The 7202-nt window shown below is 44.5% G+C and overlaps 1 long non-coding RNA gene across 1 annotated transcript; it reads right to left on the reverse strand.

Moving 5' to 3' along the window:
• Window positions 1-4937: 4937 nt before the first annotated feature.
• Window positions 4938-5928, reverse strand: LOC122180254. The gene is made up of 2 exons (XR_006178970.1): window positions 5206-5928; window positions 4938-5056 (listed from the first exon to the last, which is right to left on the reverse strand). It is a non-coding gene; the product is annotated as an uncharacterized LOC122180254 (long non-coding RNA).
• Window positions 5929-7202: the final 1274 nt, after the last annotated feature.

Raw genomic sequence — 7202 nt, forward strand, 5'->3', positions numbered from 1 at the left:
TACCACATCATCCGCAGATAAAATCCTTCTCTCTATAGACTAACGCAGTCCATTCCCTTAGCACACGGGTTGTTCTTTCTAACCTTGTGTTTGTTGTATTAGCTACTCAGAAGTCATAATTGAGATCCCATAAGTAAAGACACTTTGGTCTCCTCTAGCTTGTACAGTATAACTATTAAAAGGCTTGAACTAATATGCCTATCCACACAACAAAGTTATTAACTATAAAAACAAAACTTTCTCTGAAATACATTAAAACAAAATCTGTTTAAATCCTTAGCTCCTCCATGGTACTCAGACCCAAAAGTAGCCCTCTTACAGCTGGCATTTAGAGTGCCAGCACCTGACTGGGATCAGCAGGTGTTAGAAGTTACAAGAATTGTGCTGTTAATTGTCTCTGGGTGTGTTTTTCTCCAGTACTCAGGGTTCCCTTAAACTGCTGTTCTAAGATCGTTGCTTTTAGTTGCCTGTAACAATGCTAAATGCTAATCAGGGAGGCACTTGTGTGTTGAAGATGCTTTTTTTTTTTTTTAATAAACATAAAATAGGGAGGGGAAAAAAAAAAAGCAAAAAGCAAACACTGGTAAGTGCATAGATAAGTCTTGACAGGACAAGGAGGAATGGTTTCAAACAAAAAGAGATTTAGATAGGATATAAGAAATTTTTTTTTCTACAGTAAATGTAATGAGGTACTGGCACAGATTGTCCAGAGAGGTGGGATGCCCTGTCCATGGAGGCACCCAAGGTCAAGCTGGAGGGGCTCTGAGCACTTGAAGGAGCTGTAGGTGTCTCTGCTCACTGCAGGAAATTGGACCAAATGGACTTTAAAAGGTCCCTTCCAACTCAAACAATTCTATGATTATCAGAAGAAGAGAAAGGCAAAATATCTTTCCTGTATTAGTAAATTACGCATGAAAAAAAAAAAAAAAACAAAAAAAAAAAAAAAAAACACAAGAGATTTCTCAAATCTTGAGAACTTTTGGTATACTAACACTTTCTAAGTAAGACCTGCTATTTAAAGGCAGGTGGGGTTCTGCTTTGGGTATGTTTTCCATAGGAAAATACATCAGGCTAAATTCTAATCCTCATAGAATCTGTGTGTAAACATCCCCCAAAGGGAAAGCTAAAGTGAATGTGTGAGACCTGGGCTCTGGAGTGGAAAAGCTCCAGAAGTGAGCCCTCTGGCAGGGCTCTGGGACAGGAAGATCGTAATCAGCTCTGTAGCTCATCCTTCTAAGTCAAGCACAAAAAAAACCTTAAGGAATGCCTGAATGATCTAAATATGCCTTCCTTTTATATCTTCCTATCATCTGCAAATAAAGGATTACTTGCTGTTTGTACCATAGCTCAGCAGGCATGACAAGCAGCCCCAAAATGGAACGCTTTGTGTTTCATTCAGCAGATTAGGAAAGCCCACAGACAGGTTTGCAAAAAAACAGCCTGTCATTTGATACAGACTGGGCAGGCACTGCCTCCACTGCACAAGAGCTGACGTTACCAGGCCTTTTTGGGTACCAGGAAGAGCTGGAGTTTGGCATGCAATGATGCTGCTGCCTATCACGCTCTTTTCCCTGCCCACTCCTGATTGCTCAGCCTGCCCAGCCACTGCCCAGCTGTGTACCTGCCTGTTCCCTGAAAAAATTATGCTGTCTGCTGCAGCTGTGACTCCTACTTCAGTGTTTGGAAATTTTTTCTCTCGCTCCCTCATCTGCGAAGTGCCAAGGAGCTCAGCTGTTCAGCATTTCATTGCTGAGCTCTTTGGGAAGGCATGGAGAAGCCACAAATGGGCTTCACTCCTTTTCCATCAGAGGAGTCTTAAGCTGAAAGAGAGAAAGAAAGAGAGAAAGGCAACTTGAGGCTGTTTTTTTGTTGTTGTTTTTGTTGGTTGGTTTTGTTTTAGTGTGTGTGTGTCCTCGCCCTCTATGAACTGAAGAATCTCAAAGTTTTCACCCTCACCACGTTTTGAATGTCTCTCTGCCCTCTCACATGTCTCAGAGCAGCAGAGGGAGTGCCCCCACCTATTACTCATCACCCAGCTATACTTGGGGGGAAGCCTATATTTCAGACTTTCTCATCTCTTTGCAGAGACGGTAGAGTCTGCTACTGAGAGTAGTCAGAGGAGATCTTATCACGCCTTTTAAAAGGATTTTTCTCCCCAACTAAACAAAGTAGGAGTGGCCAATGTCATCTATATTCATGCCATGTTTTATAGCTCAAACATCAGATCACTCCTGCTGTAATCCAGTTTGTAAAGCATGTTTGGAGGGAATGAAAACAAAGCAAAAAGTTATTTTTTTCACTGAGTGTAGATCAAAAGGCTTACATGCTGTACTTTTACCACAAAGCAAATGTTTGTGCTATGTAAACTCCCAACAATTGAGATTATAATGAAAGCACTAACAGACATTTTTATTGACCTACAGCTCACTTATAATCACAGGTATGTTCAGTAGCTTTTAAAATCCAAGAGGACAGAATTAAATTCCTGGCTGTTCTTACTGTCCAGTGTTTTCTGAGCCTCCCTGCTTTGACATGGGCTTTCATTTCATTGGGAGGTTGTTGCCACAAAGCATTCACAGCCCCTGCATTCCCAGCGCTTCAAGGCAAAAAAGAAAATAAAGTCAAGTGGGTTGTGTGAAAATGTTTGGGGCTCAGAAATCAAGAGGGGAAACAATAACCAGAATCAGCAATAGCTGCCCAGCAGCAGAGAAAGACAGGGAAATGAGCTGCAGAAAGATCTCCTTACGACCCCAATAACTTTTGCCTACCAAATTTAAAGGGCCTTTTGATTTCCTCCCCAAAGGGTGCATGGGGATTGTGTTGATTTAAGGAGCACAGGAAGGCAGCATGGCTCTCATCCCCAGCAATGGTGGCATAAATAAGCCCAGGCTAAAATAAGCCCACAAAATAAGGCCAGTAGACAGCAGACAGAAAAAGCACGATATAAGCACATTGCAGAAAGAGCTCAGTCATGAGATCAATGACTGTAGTTACTGCAAGCAAATCCATAAACATGCATTCCTATTAATCCACAGAGCTGAGTTAGCTACAGTTGACAGATAAGTAATGGCTTCTGAGCAGAGCGGTGCTGTACATGGCAGTCATCCTCATGAGGCAGTACTACCACTCCCAGGGAAGGCCATGAGACAGGAGCAGGCTCCATGTTGTGAAGGACCTGCTCACGTTCAGCAGGGTAGCATATGAGAGCATCTCACAGCTGGGAAGCCAGGCTCCTGAAAGGAGGGAAACCTGCCCTCAGATCTCTTCTCCTTCCTTGTCTGCTGGAGCGGTTTGGACACAACAAACACCTTTGGATTCCCTTTTTTCACTATTGCCAAAAAGAAGCACCTTTTAGCTGTCCTCTCCAAGCCCAGCTTCAAAGTCAATGTCTTTTTGCCTGGGTGAAGCAGAGGCACTCCTATAGGCTGTATATAAACTCGTCTTACAGTTTAGGGCTTTGGTGTGTGTTGTTTGGGTTTTTTTTAGCCGGAGATCTTTCCAACTCTTCTTTGCATTTTATTATACCTACGCTCTGTTTCCAAACACTTTTTGATAAGCTGTCCAAACATGCCTAAGTATGGCTTTATGTGACTGCCGCAATGTCATCAGGAGCCATTTCATCTAGACTACCACGTTAAGCTAACTATAAATTTGAATAACAGATCACATCATAAATTCCATCAGAACAAATATTTTTCTAAAAGCATTTAACGTTTTCTCTGACAGGGGATGCCAGAACAGCTTCATATAAAAATACAAGTTTAAAAAAAAAAAAAAATGAAGCAATGCTGAACTGATGAAGAAAATTTGCCATTATGTTTCCAAGTGAAACACTTTTTAAAAGAACTGTCTAATAAGGAGCCAGCTCTTTGACACGGTGCGTTACAGTGAGTAAGCAACTTGGCTGCACTCCCAGGCAAAGAGCAGCTCACTGGGTGCCACCACATTGCTCTTACACAAGAGGTTTCCCCAATCGCTGCTTAATATGTTAACCTCTTCTGGGCTCTGTGGGGAGAGCAGGGACATCAGGTCAGTGTTCCTGCCACTGTCACAGCCAGTGAGCAGCCTGGGGTCAGACCATGGCATGTCTCTCACTATTTCCCCGTGAAGAGGCACGACGGTGGCAGTGGCAGCAGGGGCAGCCATGGTACCATGGTGGTGGCAGAGCTGCCTGGACATCCATGAGCCTGCCTGCTTCTAGTGGGCTCTGAAGGCCACAGAGTGGAACAACCTCAATGCATACCAAAACCTGACTGTTATGCGTCAAAGTCTTCTGCCTTGAAATTTCAAAAATGCACACCAGACCCTTTCCCAAACAATTTTACCAAGAAAAAGTGGCAGACATGGGGTGAGAGACATACTCCAGAGCCTCCACGGAGAATGGGAGCAGCCACCCTGAAGGACCACTGCCACAGTGGACTGCTGAGGGCCATGGTAACTCACATCAGAGCAGGGATGGTCTGAGGGCTCATGGATGGCACACATCAGCTGGGACATCAGCCGGGACACCCCAGGGGCCTGTGGTGACCCACATCAGGGCGGGGACACCCCCAACAGACAGTAGCTGGGCAATGCCCATGCACTGATTTATCCCAACACTACTACGGAATGGCTTTCAAGGAGGCCAGGTGCCATTTTCCCCACAGAAGTGTTGGATTGATGAAGTCACACTGCCCATGACCATCCAGCACAGGGAAAGTTTCAACACAAGAAGGTGTGCAGCCTGAAACATAGGCTTTCTCTCTTCATGGCTGGCAGAAAGTGAAGCAAGTGAAAGGAAAAACCACCACAGAGAAAATATGGGATATTTTATAGCATGGGGTTTAAGCTGCAGTTGCAGCACTACTGCAGTGATCTTAATGACCATTGCCGTTTCAGGTTTGTAGAGAAATTCTACTTCTGTTAGGAAGAAAGAAAAAAAAATAAAGCAAACAAACTTCTTTTGGATAATTTTATTTTGATGAAATTTGCTTGGGTTTTTCTGCTTCCTCAGTGAGAAGCTGTGATGGGGGAAAGAGACCTGTGCTGAGAGATGGAAGATTTCTGACATGTTCTTCTGATTTAAGATAGTTTACACACACACACAAAGAGAGAGAGAGAGATAAATCAGTGGCAACTTGAAGGCCTTGGAAAACAGAAAGATGAGAAAGTGATTTGCTGTGAGGAATGACATGAGGAATGACATGATATCTGTTGGATACTTACTAGATACTCTGGATACACCATCTAGAACACTGTAGACAGGCTGGACACAAATCATGACATCAGACGTCCCAAAAACTGTGCAAGAGGAAAAAGCCTAAGTGATGCATATTTACCTCATCTTCAGTAAGCTTCTTCACAATCAGTTCACAACCAATAAATATAATAAAAGTAATAAGAAATACTCTCTTGTAACAAAACTATGGTATTCAGATATTTTGAAGTCATTCTGGCATTATTTTCACTCTTCTCATTCAGAAGCATTCAGACCAGAGCCGAGCACCACACACAAACACCTCAAGCTGAACATTTTACAGCTTGAGGGATGGAGTAGCACCAAAAAAACACGAAGTCCAGCAGAAGCAGCTATGTGACAAGCATAGCAAGGAGAGTGAGCACAAACAGTGCGAACACTCACAGCATGAGCAATGAGATCCAGCACGCCGCAGCCATCAGAAGGTGTGACACCTGCATGGTTTCCGGATGAGAGCAATAGGAAGGCAGTGAGCTGGGACACCCCAACAGTAGCAGTACTGTTGGGCTATACCTGTTTTTTGAAAAATGTGACATCCCCTTCAGCCTACACCTGCAGCGCTTAGCAGAATGTCTAATTTCACCAAGCACGGATGAAAATGAATTAAGCAACTACATGAAGATCTTGGATTTCCATAAGCTTTGGACAAGATGTACAAAGCAGTGTAGAAAGCCATGCTAAAAAAAAAACCCTCCAAGTGGCACCCCTTCTAGGGTTTCTCTGCTAAGCTCTCAAATCCCCCAAATTTGAATCCAGCTCCTACAAGGAAACAAGGGGTGGTTTCATTCAATTGCTGAACTACAACATGACACTACTGAGAAAGAAGTCCAATGACAGTACTGCAGAGTCAGATAGAGGGAGAAGAAAGACGTGTTAAGTACACTGAGCTGGACATGGGATATGAGCAAGCTATGGGCTGAAAAGTCCTGTCACAAACGACTGAATCCATACAATGAGGCTTGAAAACCAGTGCTAGGCCATCTAATCCTCACTGATAAGTGTTGCCACTGCACAATCCAGATTGTGAGGAGATGAGGCTCAACGGGGAGTGTAAGGCTTAGGTCTAACCAGACAATCCTGGTTGCTGCAGCTCAGTAGCTGGCTCATGAGTGATGGGTGGCACACACTGACGACATGGACATCATCTGCCCTGCTCAGAGGTGAGACATGAGCTGGTCAGACTGGCATGTGCTGAGAAAGGGCAGCTATCCTGCAAAGTAATCCACAGAGTAACCACACACTGAGCAGGAGCCCTCTGAGCATTCACAACCTGGGTTGGGATGCTGCTATGGAGTGGACAGAATGAGAGAGGCCAGCATAGGTGCTAACCCCATCCCTCTGACTCTGCTTTCTGACTCTGAAATAAGGAGTGAACACATACAAAACAGGAGGGGAAAAAAAGAAAAAAAAGAAAAAAAGAAAAAAAAAAAAAAAAAAAAAAAAGGAGGGAGGGGAAGATGCCTGTAAGCAACAGCTTGCTTTGTCCTGAAGAAACAGCAGCCAGAGCAGGAAGAAGGAATGTGCCTGTGTGTGTGCACCATGTGGGACAAAGGCAGCTCCTTTCCTTTCAGCCCTGTTGGAAAGCCCCGCTGTCATCTCTCAGTCTGATATGCCTGCAAACGAGCAACACCACGCACGACGTGCTTCTTGGTGTCTTTGATAACAGGTTTCTGTTGTTACTCTCATATGAATTTTCCTTTTGGAAAGATGTATGCATCCAGTTTTGATATTCCGTTATCTGGCTGCAGACAAGTTGCAGGCTTGCATGTCTGGTGAGTGCAACACACACACATATACATACACACGTTCACCTCCTTCCCCCCTCGTGCTGACCTCTCTCCACACTTCTCCACCCCAACCCGATGCGTCTGCTGCGTCCTCATTGCCTCCCCAGCCCCAGGGCAGCTTCTCTCTCTGCCGGGGGAAGGAGTCGCAGAGCTGCTCTGAGGCGGGAGGGAGGGGGGGG

The sequence above is a fragment of the Lagopus leucura genome, unplaced genomic scaffold (genome assembly GCF_019238085.1).
Source record: "Lagopus leucura isolate 7727_CA_CO unplaced genomic scaffold, USGS_WTPT01 Super-Scaffold_100004, whole genome shotgun sequence".
NCBI classification, from domain to species: Eukaryota; Metazoa; Chordata; class Aves; order Galliformes; family Phasianidae; genus Lagopus; species Lagopus leucura.